General features: G+C 39.8%; 1 non-coding gene across 1 annotated transcript; it reads left to right on the forward strand.

Moving 5' to 3' along the window:
* Nucleotides 1-3837: 3837 nt before the first annotated feature.
* On the forward strand, nt 3838-3909 carry TRNAP-AGG (transfer RNA proline (anticodon AGG)). Its single transcript has one exon. It is a non-coding gene; the product is annotated as a tRNA-Pro (tRNA).
* The last annotated feature ends 12818 nt before the right edge of the window (nt 3910-16727 follow it).

The raw sequence follows: 16727 nt of genomic DNA on the forward strand, positions 1-16727 counted from the left end.
GTTGCGGTTTTTTTTTTTTTTTTGTCTTCTTGAAGATTTTATTTAAACCCTTCAGAGAACCATGCTAATTTTATTATTATTAATCATGTTCGCGGATTGTTATCACTTTTATAAAGTCCCGATCAGATGTTTAAAAAATGACGTTTATTTTAATCAGGGCTTCGGTTTGTTTTCTTTCTTTTTTTTTTTTTTTTTTTTTTCTTGCCACATGCTTTTTACGCAGGGGCGTATTCAGGGATGGGCAGAGGGGACTTATGCCCATCCTTAACCAAAAATTTTAAATTAAAGAAAAAGAACGCAGGAAACGTTCTAAAAAAAAAAAAAATGCCTGGTTGCCATGCCCCTTCTCTGATGATACCAGGACCTGGTCCCCATGTCTCCTTACGATAATTACGAGTGACTATATATATATTTTTTTTTTATGTGAACCCCAAACACGAGAGGTATTAGAACCTATAGTACTTAGTACCGTGCTTGGGTTGAAGATTGAGAAGACGAAAGAAGATATTTGTTGACATGGACTTGAACTTCTGTAGATCGTAATTTTCAGGAAATACGTATGAAGGAAGGTTGTTCCAGAAAACGGCAGTTGAATGAATAAACGAGGAAGATGAAAAGTTGGTTCAATGAGTTTGAAGTTGGACAGTAAATGGATGTTGGCTGGTGGCGGCACGTGTTCGCACTGTTTTGAAAGAGAGAGAGCGGGAATTATAGAAGCCAATTCAGAAGAACAGTGCCCATGGAAGTACCTGTAGAAGAGGCATGCAGCAGAAACAGTAGGTCTGGGAGACAGTGAGTGGAGAGACTCTGTTAGAGATGAGTCATTAATTAACCTAACTGGCCCTCTTCTGAATGGAATCAAGAAGCCTGAGAGAGGTTTTGGGGCCACCCCAGATGTGGGAACAATATTCCATGGCAGAGCGGATTTGCTATTTATACAGAGTGAGCAGCTGTTTGGAAGAAAAGTAACGACGAGAGCGAAAGAGAAAACCAAGTTTTTTAGATGCAGAGGAAGTAATATTTGTAATGTGCTTGTGCCAAGAGAGATTAGAAGTCAGGGTAATCCTCAAAAGAGATATATCATTTTGCCTAAAAATCGGAGTGTCACTAAAGATAAGCATAGGAGCAGAAGAATTCTTTTTGCGAGAAGTTTGTTATAAGACAAGACTGAGTTTTAGAAGGGTTGAAATCAACTAAGTTGTCTTTGCCCCACTGGAGAATTACCTGAAGATCGGCATTTAAGGAATAGGTAGCAGATTTTCAAGAAGTTGAAGCTGATTGAGCAGGGCACGGTTTCTCAAAATGGAAAGTAGAATGCAATGTGCTATCATCGGCAAAACTATGGATAAGATTTCCAGTCAATGGAAGAAGGTCATTAATATACAAGAGGAAAAGAGTGGGAGAACGAACTGAACCTTGCAGGACACCGGCATTAGTGGAGAAGTTGGAACATAGAGAGCCATCTACCATCATCCTCAGTGAGCGATCAGAGAGAAAACTGGATAACCAATTACTAAAAACAGTTGGCAAACCATAAGATGGAAGCTTGTTTAGAAGACCTTTATGCCAAACACGATCGAAAGCCTTTGAGATGTCAAGAGCAACTACTTGTGTTTCACCGAACCTTTCCATTGAATTAGTCCATAAATGGGTAACATAAGCCAGAATATCACCAGTGGATCGACACTGACGGAATCCATACTGGCGATCGTTGATCAGACAGAAGGTTTCTAGGTAGTTTAAGAGTTGGCGGTTAATTGATTTCTCCATTACTTTAGAAAGAGTAGAAGTAATTGCAATGGGACGATAATTGGATGGGAGGGATTTGTCACCCTTTTTAGGAACTGGCTGGATATGAGCAAATTTCCAAGCAGAAGGAAAAACACCTTTGAAATAAGATAGTGGAAAAAGGCGGCAAAGAATAGGAGTACGTTCAGAAGCACAGGTTTTGAGAACAAGTGGAGAAATACCATCGGGACCAGGAGCTTTCTTAGCATCAAGATTCGTCAAAATCCTTCTGACATCCTTTTGACGGAAGACCACAGGAGACATTGAATGGAGCGTGTTGGGAATGGTGGGAGGTGTTTTACCAAGATCATTAATACATGAGTTGGAAGAAAAATGGAATGCTAGCAGGTCAGCTTTATCCTTGGCTGAAGTGACAACAGAACCATCAGGACTATGTTTGTTCTTGGAACTCTGATACGTTGCATGTCTGGTTACTGCTGTTGCTTCTTACAGTTGTCAGTATCGTTACTCCATGAAATAAAATACTGTATCTCTTCGCCTACCAATCTCACTGTTTTAGATTAAAGTATTAATCCTTTACTATTTCTTGATTTTAATATTTATTTGTTTTTAACGATTTGTATGGATTTCCATATTATGACAGTTTCATTTTTATTGATGACTTTATATAGTGAACAATTAAATTAAAATATTTGATATTACTTGATTTTCATGTTTTCTTTCTGTACACTTCCACGTTTTTATATACATATTTCCGCTCTGCATCAATAAACAGCCCTGAACAGCAGCCTTCTAGTTTCATCGATTATCAATTCTGTTTTATCAATTACACTGTGTCCTGAAGTGATCATAAGCAGCATCTACTGTACTGTCAATTTGGAGTTCCAGGAGGCCATAAGAACTGGTATTAGTACAAGGACATTTGCATCGCATTGAATTTCAACCAAACATCACAGTACGCAGTACACAAGGTCTACCTGCCTGGTGCACAACTCATCATGATTGGTGCCCTTAACGTTTGAAAGCTGTGTTATGGAGTGACGAATCACTGTACACGGTTTTCCGATCTAATGGTTATGTTTGGTCCGGAAGATTCCCAGAGAACGTTATTTACCAGAGGGTGTTTGGCAGAGGCGCTATCACTGTATGGGGTTATTTCTCGTGGTTTGGGCTTTGACCACTGGTCATCATGTCTAGAACAACGAATGCCATGCGGTACATTGACATTCTGGGCAATTCTGCTCTTGATGTACTGTGGTAACGGTATAGGGAGTGCCCTTTTCTGTTTCGGCATGATAATGTGCGGTGTTGCACTGTGCGGCCTTGTATGGACTTGTTTTGAAGGCCGTGCAAGAGCTTTTAATCCTACTGAACACTTTTGGGATGAAGTGGAATGTCGGCATCGAGCCAAAACAACACACTGCGTCAGGAGCGGAACTGCCCGCTGCATTGAAGGAGGAATGGGCTAAAATACCACCTATGGGTGAACAAAAAATTGGGCATCCTCCGTGTTGGCGCCTCCGTAGCCAGGTGTGCACGAGCAGCAGTGCGTAGCACACGCTTCTTGATTAGACTGGGGTTCGAGCCCGTGCCCACCAAATACAGAGGATGCGGAAAGGTCAGGGAATGACCACCGCATATCCCCGGAGCAATATGGCCTTAGTTGCTAATGCTCCTAAAAACCAAATAACAAACAAACAATCCTCCGTGACAGTATAATGGCGCTTGTCACTCGTTTGGAGAGGTCTTGGTTTGAATTATATCGACGACTGAAGGAATTTGCATAAGTCCTCTCCAGTCTCAGGCGGAGGGAGTAGGGTTTCCCCATGAGTTAGTCCAGCTCGCGTCACATATAAATCGGCCCAAGAACAAATTCTATAGAACAATGAACACATACAGATTATGAAAGTATAGTTATGAATTTTATTTCAGTCTTATATTAGTGTATCTCTAAGTATCAGTAAATATCTAATTTAAGCAATAAAAAAGAGATGAAAAGCACATACTTCAAAAAATTCTTAACAAAAATAAAAATTCCTTAAACTGTTTTCTTAGCCACTTCAAGGTACATCCGAGCCCTTTCGTTGTGGCTCGTTGGTCTAGGGGTATGATTCTCGCTTAGGGTGCGAGAGGTCCCGGGTTCAAATCCCGGACGAGCCCTCGTGATAATTTTTTTGATTGCCTTTTGTAAAGTTTTATTTAAATCCTACAGAGAACCATTATGATTTTTTTATTATTAATGTGTTTGTTTTCAAATTTATAATGTGATATGATCATAAAGTTCAGTTTTGTTTTTTGTGTTGCAGTTTCAGTGATAGTTACAAATATCCATGAAACTTTGCTTCTTCATGTTTTTGATAGGGGTACCGTAACTGCGCAGAGGTAACGAGAACATATCCTCTCCCCCTATGTGCGACTTTTTTAGGGGAGCAGTTAGCCCAGATTTTCTTTTCATGCACGACAACACCACTGCACATAGAGCTCAAGTGGTGAGGAATATCTTGAAACTGAAGATATCCAACGATATTGCCGTGGCCAGCACGATTACCAGACTCAAATCTGATCGAACATATGTGGGAGGCCCTTGGGTATCGCATTGCACGCTGACAGCCAACTCCTGGGTCGCTTGGTAAGCTAAGGTATGCGCTGGTGAAAGAATGGGATTTGTTGCCACAGAATCTTATAGACATCCTTACCATGCTCGATAGAGCATGGTTCACCGCTATCAGGCCTGTTTAACTGTTGGAGGGGATCATACGCCGTATGCTGATGTCACGCGACCATATTTTCGAGCATCTTGTATCGACTTCCGTAATGTGTTTTTTAGTAATTCTTACACAATGCCTATAAACGTCCCTTATGCCTGTCCGAAGTTTCTCGCTTTCTCCTCATGTCATCGTTATTCTATGGTACACCACCATAACAAATTCTGTACCGCTTCGTCGCAAGCTGCACGAGTTACACCACGTTTTCTACGTGGTCTGTTAATTTTGTTGAGTAGTGTATTTAAAAAAAATAAATAAATAACTGTAACATTTGGCTTATCTTCGGCTTAGGCACCTTTTAGTGATTGCTCACATTGCTTCTTCAATACAATCCTCTGTGACAGTGGGGCGATTTCTCTATTTGTCGCCGTTCGTAAGGATCAGAGTTCGAATCCTATCGGGAATTAGACGAATTCTTAAAGGCCTTTTGAGTCCGAGCTATAATGAGTTGATTACAGAGAGAGAGAGTATGGCTTTTCTTCGCTTGACATTCTGGAGTTTATCTGCCCATGCAAATAGGCCCATTCACACTCTTGTATAGACATAATACAAAGTTATCTATATGAACTCTAGCGCTATGACCAAAGTAGCTGCTGAGCCGGAAACATCCAAAACAGTCAGCTAGGACTGTGTTGTGTCAAAGCACAAGAAAGCGAGGAACTCGCCCCTGGCGCACACATGCAAGTGTCTCAAAAATGAAATACAATTTAAGTTGTAGAGGCGAAGTATGAACTATTTTCCAGGTGCTAATTTGTCTAGGACTTAGTTAATTTAGCATCCTGTAGCCAAGCAAACAAAGCTCAGCACATGTTTTGAGCCAGTCCCATTGAGAATAACATTTATGAAGCTTTGAGGTCTAAAATTAGACAGACTAAATTGTAGGTCAGGTGCATCAGCAACTCAGGCCATATTGCTCCTATATAATATGTCTGTAAATTGTGTGTTCTGCTCAATTTGCTGTTTGCTGAAAGAAAAACCAGTGTTTTCGGGCGTAAAAACCATGCAACTTCGCCTGAGACCGACTAACTCAGCACGTTATGAAAAAGACCCATAAATATTCCTGGCTGGCGTCATTGAGGGGATTCGAACTCAGGTGTTTTCCACCTGGAATGGGGAGGACCGTGATTATACGAACTGTGCTACATACGTGGGCGACTAGTCAAGGTTGTAGATACAATTTCCATATCGTAATTTTTTTTTCTTGCTAATTTACAGTTGTGTTGAAGTTAAAAATTATTTCACTTCATTTTACAGTGAAATGAAGCTTTCCAAAAACTGTAATATTTTGTTCACCATCCTGCCAATTATGTAGGAATTTATTTTTTTTGAACTGTTGTACATTGGTGCAAACAAAATTATAATTTATGGATTAATATAAGATAAATATATTCTTTTAGTTATAAACACAACAAACTTAAAAACTTAAAAAAAAGTAAAAACTTTCCCCTGAACTCCGGGGAAGGTTTTTACTATTGAACCCAACATTAAGAGTCACAAATAAAAAATTAAAATAAAGTAAAATAAAATTTTATTTCTCGATCAAACGTTTTAGTTTTACTCGATGATGCAGCTACATGCAAATTATTCAATACGTGCAGTGCCTGATTTCTATACATATATATTACCTATTTTAAGTCTGTTGCGTTTATAACTAAAAGAATATATTTATCTTATATTAATCCATAAATTATAATTTTGTTTGCACCAATGTACAACATTTCAAAATTAAATTCCTACATAATTGGCAGGATGGTGAACAAAATATTACAGTTTTCGGAAAGCTTCACTTCACTGTAAAATGAAGTGAATAACCACTTAATTTTACACGAAGTGGTTATTCCACTTCACTCTTCATCAGGAGTAAACGCAGAAAGGGAAAATGCCTTCCTTCAAATTAGGAAAGACATTTATCATTTCCAGTTTGTTCACTTTTCAGGCCAGGAATGTTAAAAGAACAACTTATTTTTAATTAGTTGAAAGATGATATTACGTAGTTATTCATCACATGAATATGTAAATACAATTAGCTACTCTAACAAGTGTAATGATTAAGCTGTTTTATTTGAAAATGTTACCAGTCGATCACTTTTATTGAAAATGTTACAGACCAATTCAGGAGTCATTCTAACAAGTCTGACGAAGAAAAAGCAGTGACTTCTCGTGACGTTACCGAACTGCTTATGTGGACAGGTCTGGAGGCCTCATTTTAGGAATGATGTAGAGTTGCTAGATCGAGTACAGAGAAGGGCAACAAGATTGGTGAGAGGAACGAAGGGGATGCTCTTACCAAGAAAGGCTTAAATTCTGCAAATTGCAGCGTCTGGCGACTAGACGCCTGCGATGTGATCTGATTGAGGTGTATAAGACCTTGAATGGGTTGAGTAAGCTCAGTGCTGATGGGATTCTTCGTCTTGCTCAGATTACGAACCTGAGGAGGCATAAATTTAAATTGAGGAAGGACAGTTGTAGAACAGATGTGCGGAAATTTGCCTTTAGCCAGAGGGTGTTTGATTGCTGGAACAGACTTCTATCTATCGTTGTGGAAGTTGGCAGCTTAAATAAATTCAAGAAAGAACTGGACAAACTTTTAGAGCAATTGATTGTGTGAAATGGTAATTTTTTTTTTTTTATGATATTGTATAAGCTTGCTTTCTTGAATCATATGCCTCTACTAATGCTAATAAGGTGTGTTCAATTACCTTTGTCCCATATTCAGTAATATGCAGGCCCATAACGTGATAGTTTAGTGTCACTTATTGTATTTCATATGTTATATTTTATAAATCATTGCTCGGCCTTAACAATAAAATTTTTGCTTATGACCTTGTCATAGGCTTATGGCATGTTAAAGAAATGCTACCAGCAAACTCCAAATTCCGTGCTTGTGATTTGTGTAATCACATGACCACTGCAAGTGCTCTTCGGACCCAACCATGGGGGAGGGGGGGAGACAGGAAAAATGAACTCTTGAAAGAAAAAGCCGAAACTGGGCAACCTTCATCGGATCTCAAACGTTTATACACAGGCCAATAAATTCACGGTTGTGCGCTGACACGTAAATGCCTTCGGATAAAGCTGCCTTACTAACATCTTTATCTTCCCCCAAATCCTACAGTAACGATCTCAGCGATCTTATCCCGTAGTTCCCTTCATTATTCCTTAGCTCAAAAGCAGCAGAATCAGAATACATGCAAAAGTGGAGCCAAGCTTTTCCCCATATTAGCCTGTATATAGTAAGTGCGCGAAACATTGAGATTTTTTTGTTTTTTTGATGGATGGACCACTATTTATTATGCAGTTTCAGATTTAAGAGTCAGTGGAACTGTTCTGGATCTTTGGCTCCATATGTATCAAAAGTTCAGAAAAACGAACCAACTATTAATACAACATGATACACAGTAATCGCTGTTATTACGTGTTCAAAATAATTTTTTGATTTGAAAGATACCTATCACTTAAAATATTTTTATTAAATTTTGTGAATTTAATTTTTAAATGAAAAAAAAAAAAAACACTGAATCACTATTTTAAAATTATAGTACAGCAGTTTTGAAACACTTTTAAATTTTAGAAATATTAAAAACATACCAATTAAAATCAATCTGTCTTGTTGTGTAAATTGTATGAGTGAATAAAAAGAAGAAAAAACGCGTTTGTTTTGAAATAATTGTCTTTCTTCGTGTCGCTATAAAAAATATCAAAATATCGGGAGAAAAAAAAAAAACATTATCCTCGAAATGTTAATAAACAAAAAGGTAAATTGTAGATGGCAATAACCATTGAAAAGGCTAACCCTAAAGTTATATTCCACAAAACGATTTTGTCATCCATTAACCCCTTTATTCAAAACTGTACCGTATTCGTTACTATAGTAACTTCATTATCACGGGTTGTCAAATATACTGAAGATTTTATCATCAGAGATTAAGGCGGTTATGGTTATGGCGAACACAAAGCAACTTTATTACTGATTCTCCTCCAGCTTAACTAATAATGGATCACCCCTTCTTTAGATAACCTTATCTAGGTTTCATAGTTTGATTTAAAATACGGATTTGTAGCACTAAAAACACTGCTGGATGGTATCTTGACTTAGCAGTCTTAATTCTATCTTACTGCTTCTTATCATGTTTGTTCTTGTAGGGGTGAGAGCTGGGAGGGACAGAATCGGAATTGGGCCTGAAACTTCCCCAACGGCCAACAAAAATGCGTTGAAAATTTTGTGTCGATCATTTGACTTCAGCTTCTTGTGTAATGCCTGAAACATACTTTCATATACGTATATATTTGTTGGGGAAAGAATGGAATCGAAATTGGTCTTAGAAGCTTCCAAACACCAACAAAACATGCCTGCACATCATGGATCGAACCGAAGTTTCCTTCTTGAGTAATGCTGGGACATCCGAAACTAATGTAGTTTTATATAGAAAATTGTAAAGTCAAATGCTGAGTTAAACAAACCTATTATGTATGAAAAGAACAAAATATAAAATTTAATCGAAATCCCCCAATCAGAGTGGAGTTGCTACATGCGGACGAGGACTTTCGAAGTCTTGTATTAGTAAATGAGAGGAGAATACAAATATTTTATTCGTATTTTGGAAAAGGTCAGTAGATAAGGTCACTATTCGTATTTTGGAAAAGGTCACTATTCGTATTTTGGAAAAGGTCACTGATATAAGAACGATCTAATTTTGTTGTTATAATGGGCTTGTTTCACAAATTACCTCAAATTAGAGCTCAAACTCTTTGCAAGGATGAGTAAAAGAACTTTTTCGAAGAGACTGAAAGGTCAGAGATTAAGACCACAGAAATCACGTGAAGTTAATTAGAACCTCAAATGACTAACTGGATTATTATTATTAACAAACATAATAAAGATTAGATAAACAACCAACGTAATAAAGTTATGGTTTTAAGGAAGAGATTAACATGAAGAGCAAAAACTTCTATTAATTGATAAGATCACATTTATTATAGCTGTACAATAAGCAATATTTAGGACAAAGATAAAATACGTTAAGGGATAAATAAATGATAACAATAATCAGAGTCCACGATTAATGGGATTGTTAGTGAACTTTGGAACAATGGGAGAGGTCCTATGGGGTAACGAGTTGTATTATAGAATGTTCATGTCTGACTGCAGCGTAACCCTCGACCTATCTTTTGACATCAGCCACTGTTGACTTTAGAAGGCCCAAACAGTTGATTGTACCAGAGATGCACCACGAGAGAATAACTTCCCCCAAAGAACATTTTATTTCATATGCATTGTAGTGTCATGTGTTGTCGCTTTTAAAAATTACTGATATGGTAACCAACTAACATACCGTTTTCTAAATCTGTAAGCTTTTTACTCCGATGCGCACTGACTGCTACTGATATCCCCCACTTCCCATCCCTATTTTTCGCCTGGTGGACTGTACCACTACAAAATCTTTTACTTTTTTTGTCAGTCTTCCTTCCTCCGTGTGGATGATGGGATTCTTCCACAGGGGTGCCCTCTATTTCTTTAACTTCCTACTTTTTGGTGTACAGCCTTCTTATCATCCAGCCTAACCTTCTTACTCTGCTCTCTCTCCCTCCACTGTCATCCCCTTTCACATCTTCCCTTCTGGATTTTTTTTTTTTTTTTTTTTTTTTAACACCGTGGCCCTCTCTGGCAAGCTCGGGCGCAGTCCAGGGTTCGTCCCTGCCAGAGTATTTCTTCTACAGTACCCGGCTGCCTCCCCGAGATGGTGGACGGAAACTTGGGATTTGTGACTCAGGGTTCTACTGCGTCACAAAGCATACTTCGCTGTTTGAAGGGGGAACCTCCGGTGCCGCTGGACAAGAAACACTATACACTGTACGGATATTTTTGTTGTTTCCTGAAAGAATGAAAACAACTCTTTGTAGTCACTATACTCATTCCTTAAATCTGTATGATCAGGTAAATTCAGATACAATGTTGCGAGGTTGATGTTAAACATCCCTAGAGAATGGTGTATGCTGAAACTGTGTTTGTCTTTTCTCCAAAATAAGGAATGCATCAGTGTATTGTGTCTATAAATCGCGTGTATTCTATGGTCGATTTAGCTGTTTTACTGGACTAAAGACCCATTTTTTTGGATGAAAAACAATTCAAAACTCGCTTGAGACCTAGTAACTTGGCAGCTCTTCCAGCAAAGACCATAAAATTCTTTCGTCTTTGATGACATTCGAACATAGGCCATTTCTATGCGGGGTGGATGTACACAAATCGAAACTACTATGCTAACTCTATCATCAATCATCAGTTTACAGCCTTTCCCTGCCTTTCCTAGATGGTTCCCCTGCCATCTAGGAAAGGCAGGGGAGCAGGCTTTACTGAGAGAACCAACGAGTACTGCCAAAAGTACCTTGGCTGGGATTTAGAGAAAATGAACCATACCAGCCATACACTTGTCAGAAAGAGGTGTAAAAGTAATCGTGTTCAAGCTAGAAGTAAGCTGATCAAAGAAATACACTTTAAATACGAGTCGAGACTTTGGGCTCGGCAATGCCCAACGGGGAGTCATAATAGTATATCGTAATATTAGCAATTAATCTCTGTGTGCCATTGCAGAAAAACTGAATGGCACACGGAGATTAATTAGTAACTTAACTAGGATATTAATTAAGCAGTAACTAGGTACGCGTTGCGTATCTAGTTACTGCTTTTGCTTTGTGCCGTTCACATGGTTATCGGTATCGTTACCCAGTGAAAGAAAATGCTGTATTTGTACTCCTATCAGTCTGACTTTTAAGTAAACCCTCAATCCTTTTCTGATTCTTGATTTTAATATTTATTTATTTTTAACAATTTGTATGAATTTCAAGAAATATTATGACAGTTTTATTTTTATTGATGATTTTCTCGAAGATATAGTAGACTGTCAAATTAAACTATTTTATATTAATTGATTTTCATGTTTTCTTTCTGCCCACTTCCACCTTTTTATATGCACATTTCCGCTCCGCATGAATGAACAGCGCTGAACATCTGCATTCTAGTTTCATCGGTTATTGTTATCAATTAAGGTGTGTTCTGAAATGATTACAAAAAACAGTGTTTTCTGTACTGTCAACTTGGAGTTCCAGGAGGCCATAGGAACTGGTATTAGTATAAGGACGATGTGGGGCACTGCATCGCATTGGATTTTGACCAAACGTCACAGCATGCAATACACAGCGTCCACCTGCATGGTGCACAACACATTGTAATTGGTTCCCGTAACATTGAAAGCTGTATTATGGAGTAACGAATAAATGTACACGGTTTTAGGATTTAACGGTTATGTTTGGGTCCAGTAAATTTACCAGAGAGTGTCGTCCCAGCTGTGGTTTGGCAGAGGTGTTATCACTGCGTGGGGTTGTTTCTCATGGTTTGGGACTGGACCACTGGTCATCATTCCTAGAACAGTGAATTCCACACGGTACACTGACATTCTGGACAATTTTGCTCTTTCTGTACTGTGGTTACGGTAGTATGGGGAGTACCCTTTTCTGTTTCAGCATGACAATGTGCGATGTCGCATTTTGTGCAGTCTGTAGGGACTTGCTTTGAAGGCCGTGCAGGAGCTTCATTGGCCTTCACAGAGCTCTTAATCTCACTGAACACTTTGGGGCTGCGCGGGTAGCACAGTGGTATCCTCACCGTCCTCCCCACACCGGTTGGAAAAGGCCTGGGTTCGAATCCCGTCGATGACGCGAGGAACTTTAATGAGCTTTTTTCACTCCGTGGCTGAGTTAGTCGGTCTCAGGCATAGATAGCAAGGTTTTTCTCCCCAGTAATTGGGGTTTTTTTCGTCCAGCAAAACAGGCAAATCGACCATAGAACATGCGCAATTTACAGACACAAATACGGGTTAATGTATTTAATTACGGGCAACCCTAAAATAATAATAATGAACACTTTGGGGATTAACTGAATCTCGGCTTCGAGCCAGGTCAGCACGCTAAATTAGTAGCCGAATTGACCTTTGCACTAAAATACCGCCTTCGCGTTATCAATAATTGGGCATCCTCCATGACAGTATAATGGCACTTGTCACTCGTTTGGAGACGTCTAGATCCGAACTCGTCGACAACTGAAAGAATTTCTTGAGGTTCTCTCCAGTGGAACCTTCAGTTAGCCGATCTCAAACGGAGATACTTGGGTTTCCCATTCAGTTACTCCTGGTTTTGTTAAGCCCACACCACATGCAAATTGGTCCATGAACAAATGCACTTCTACAGAACTTCTGCTGTAATCGGTCGTCCTCAGGGGGAAAGGCGATGGTCCTGAGACAGCTATGGAAATGACATTTGCAGATTCAAACTTGTGTCCACGAAATGGTTCCTTCAGCTGAAGTAACAAAAATAATCATATGAGGGTAAGACTAATACATAAAGGGGCTGCACTGGCAAATCCCAACGGAGATCTGCAGCAAAGATTAAACATCGCCATAGTGATGGGATATCAGTGTGCCGTGTGACGGTAAATGGCACCACGTTCTTCATAAATTCAAGTTGTTTCTAACGCAATGCAGGCCTCAATTCACTGAATCACATCTTGCAAAATATGCACCATTAACGGTGGCACTTGATGATGAAGCTCATGCTACTATTGCGTAAAGAACATGACTTGCATGACAGGCTTTAATGAATGAATACATATTTTTTCCTTGCTGTTACTAAACAGTGAACAGCTGTTGTTGTTGTTATTGTTGTCGTTGTAGGGTTTTAGAAGCATCAGCGACTAAGGCCATATTTCTCCACCATGTATACTGCCTGTAAATTGAGTGTGTTCTGTGGTCGATTTCTATTTCTGTTTTGGTGTCCGAAAAACCTGAGTTTCCTGGAGAAAAAACCATGCCACCCTCGCCTGAGACCGACTAACTCAGCCACTTTGTTAAAAAGGCTCACAAGTGTTCCTCTCGTCATCGATGGTACTCGAACCCAGGTCTTTTCCACAAGGTGTGTGGAGGACGGCGATTCTACCAACTGTGCTACTCACTAGGGCTGCGAACAGCTGATACTAATGATAAACGTAATGGGAGTCCATTCGCTCATAGTATCATACGTTGTCCCATGGAAGTAAGAATGCAATTTATTTATTTTTTTAGCAACCTGCACACATCTCAATAACTAACTCCTAACCCCTAAGCAAAAGCCCGAATCGACCTTTCGAAAAAGTCGATTCGGGCTTCTCACACATTTACTTAAGCTAGCTGACGTTTCAATATTTAAAGGCATTCAGAATGAACCTTATCTGCAATATTGCTACTGTCCTTAAAGCCTGTCAGTGAATTCCCAGTGAACGTGTCAGTTGGCTGATTTTCAAGGGTAGCGTCATCTAAATCGTAACTTGCCCATTTATTACTAGCTGCTATTGCACACAATTTTACTGTTGAGCTTTCTTTTACACTGGTGTGCAAAACGTAAGGACCAGTCAGGTTTTCATCTGTAGCTTCTCATAGGATTGACCTGGATATGGGAGAAGCATACCAAAGGAACCTCTTGAGGTAGAGAAAATGATAAAAGAAACAATACCGACACAACAACGGAAACAAAACGGTACAGAGAGACTTTATTCAAAAATGGTAACATAGCACCGGCTGCAATGATACAGATGCATCACTGCTAAAGATGGAACAAAGGGAAGAGGTGGTCCTCAGTAGGAGATATGGTCACCCCTAATGTCGATGCAGCTTTGCACCATCTGTCCATACTTAGAACAATGTTAAGTTCTTGCGGTAATATCGTCCATTCCTCTGTCAGCGCCATCTTCAGCTGGTGAACATTGTCTAGTTGGTGTGGGCATGCCGTTAGGCGTCTCCCCAGAGCATCCCATATGTGTTCGATGGGATTTAGATCGGATTAACGGGCAGGCCAATCCGTACAAACAATGTCCTCACTTTCCAAAAGCATATGAACAGCTGCAGTGCGATGGGCTGTGGCGTTATCATCCATAAACGCGAACTCGGGGCCAATGTCGCCTCGGAACAGACGCATATGGGGAAGGATTACCTCAGTACAGTAGCGTGCACCGGTTACAGTACCGCCTTCCAGTATCTGGAGTTGTGTACGTCCATCCAAGATAACGCCTCCCCAGACGAGAACACCTCGACCGCAAATGATGCTTTCTTGCATCATTTGCATTACGACTAGTATTTGTCTGTTTTAAATGAAAAATTCAAGCTTCTGGTTGATAAAACTGTACTACATCCTGGACCGATTAACTCAACCACATTGTGAAAAAGCGTGGGGTTCAATCGATGATATACAGGATCAACTTTGACAGTAGTGAAAAGAGGCTATCGTTTTGCTATATGAGTTAGTATTAGCAACAGCAAATGATACAAGAAAGTAAGCATATACAGCAGTGGTTTTCAACCGGGGTACCGCGGCACCTCAGGATGCTGCAACAATGTTCCAGGGGTACCACGTACTTTATGTTTAAGTTACTTAAACTTATTTTTTCTTATTTATGTTTATTTCATTATAAAACGGTGTACAGTATCTTTTTAATTTTGTGGTGATTTATAATTGATGTTTACTTAGTACCTCTATATAAAGAATAAAATTATTATATACTGTATATATATATACAGGGTGATTCACTACCAGTGCGACAAACTTGCAGGAGGTGTAGGGGGCACAAAGACGAATCGGAATCACATAGCATTGCAGGGTCCGAAATGCCTTCGTCATGCGGTAGAGGACGTTGAACGGGAGGTCGCGTGAACAGCGATCCCGCTGGAAGTCAGCATTTGCGAACCGGTTCCCGAGGCAGTAGAATGGACGAGTATTCAAACGTTGAACTGGCCGACACTTACCTCGCGTATGGAGCTGCGGACTGTAACGGGCGCGCCGCTCTGCGCTTGTACCAGGAACGTTTCCCGCACAGGCGTGCTCCTCATCATACGATTTTCGCGCACGTGTGCACAGAAGGTTACGTGAGACTGGTTGTTTCACGAGAGGGACCATGAATCGAGAGCGAACGACGAGGACGCCAGACAATGAGTAGACTGTCCTACGTCTTGCAGAAGGCAATCCGAGTACGAGTACTCGAGCGATAGGCCAACGATTGGGTATTTCCCAATCCACTGTATGGAGGATACTGTCAACAAACCAAATGAGTTCATACCATCTGCAACGCGTCCAATCATTGGAACCTGCGGATTATCCACTCCGGAGGACTTTTGCTACTTGGTTTCTTCAACAGAAACGGTTCGCAAATGCTGACTTCCAGCGGGATCGCTGTTCACGCGATCTCCCGTTCAACGTCCTCTACCGCATGACGAAGGTATTTCGGACCCTGCAATGCTATGTGATTCCGATTCGTCTTTGTGCCCCCTACACCTCCTGCAAGTTTGTCGCACTGGTAGTGAATCACCCTGTATATAATTGGTATTATAAAATATAATTTTTATAGTTATATTATTATAATAACTATCATATAACATATATATATATATATATATTTGAGAGAGAATCGGATCTAACAGGCAGAAAATTGAGTAGATTGAGTAGGGGTGCCGCAAAATAAAATAAATTACTTAGGGGTGCCGTTATTAAAAAAAGGTTGAAAACCACTGATATACCATCAACCAAACAAAAAAAAAAACTTCCAACATCACCTATCCGTCTCTTCTAATAGTTTGTCTAGTTCTTGGTACACTTCCACAACACCAGGTGGAGTTTGATCCTCCAATGAACTATTCGTTGACTGAAGGCAAACTTCTGCACTTCTATCTTGTAACACCCCTTTCTCAATTTGGATTTATATATCCTCATGTATGTAGAGTGAGCAAGAGAAAGATGCCATGCATGGAGCTTATGTAATCCATTCAAAGCCTTAACTACATCAATCTGGTGCAGCAAAAGCCTCAGGCTTCCTTGCACCATATGGCTAATAATAATAATAATCAGATTTCTCCTCGCAAGTCTCTAGCCTCCAGATGCTGCAATTTCTAGAATTGAAGCCTGATGGCTGAAAGAAAACTTCCACACAACTATCCTGCAACCATTCGCTCTCAGTTTGAATTTATACCTCTTCATGGGTGTAGTCTGAGCAAGAGGAAAGATGCTAATCAGCACTGAGTTTACTCGGTCAATTCATAACCTTAAACACTTCAATCACATTTCTACTTGAGAGTACTAAGAGTACCCTTTATGTTCTCTGCCCCTTTCCAACAGATCGCCATTCTTTCTAAAATGAACCTT

The sequence above is a fragment of the Mastigoproctus giganteus genome, chromosome 13, assembly GCF_048544385.1.
Source record: "Mastigoproctus giganteus isolate SK-2022 chromosome 13, ASM4854438v1, whole genome shotgun sequence".
Lineage (NCBI taxonomy): Eukaryota > Metazoa > Arthropoda > Arachnida > Uropygi > Thelyphonidae > Mastigoproctus > Mastigoproctus giganteus.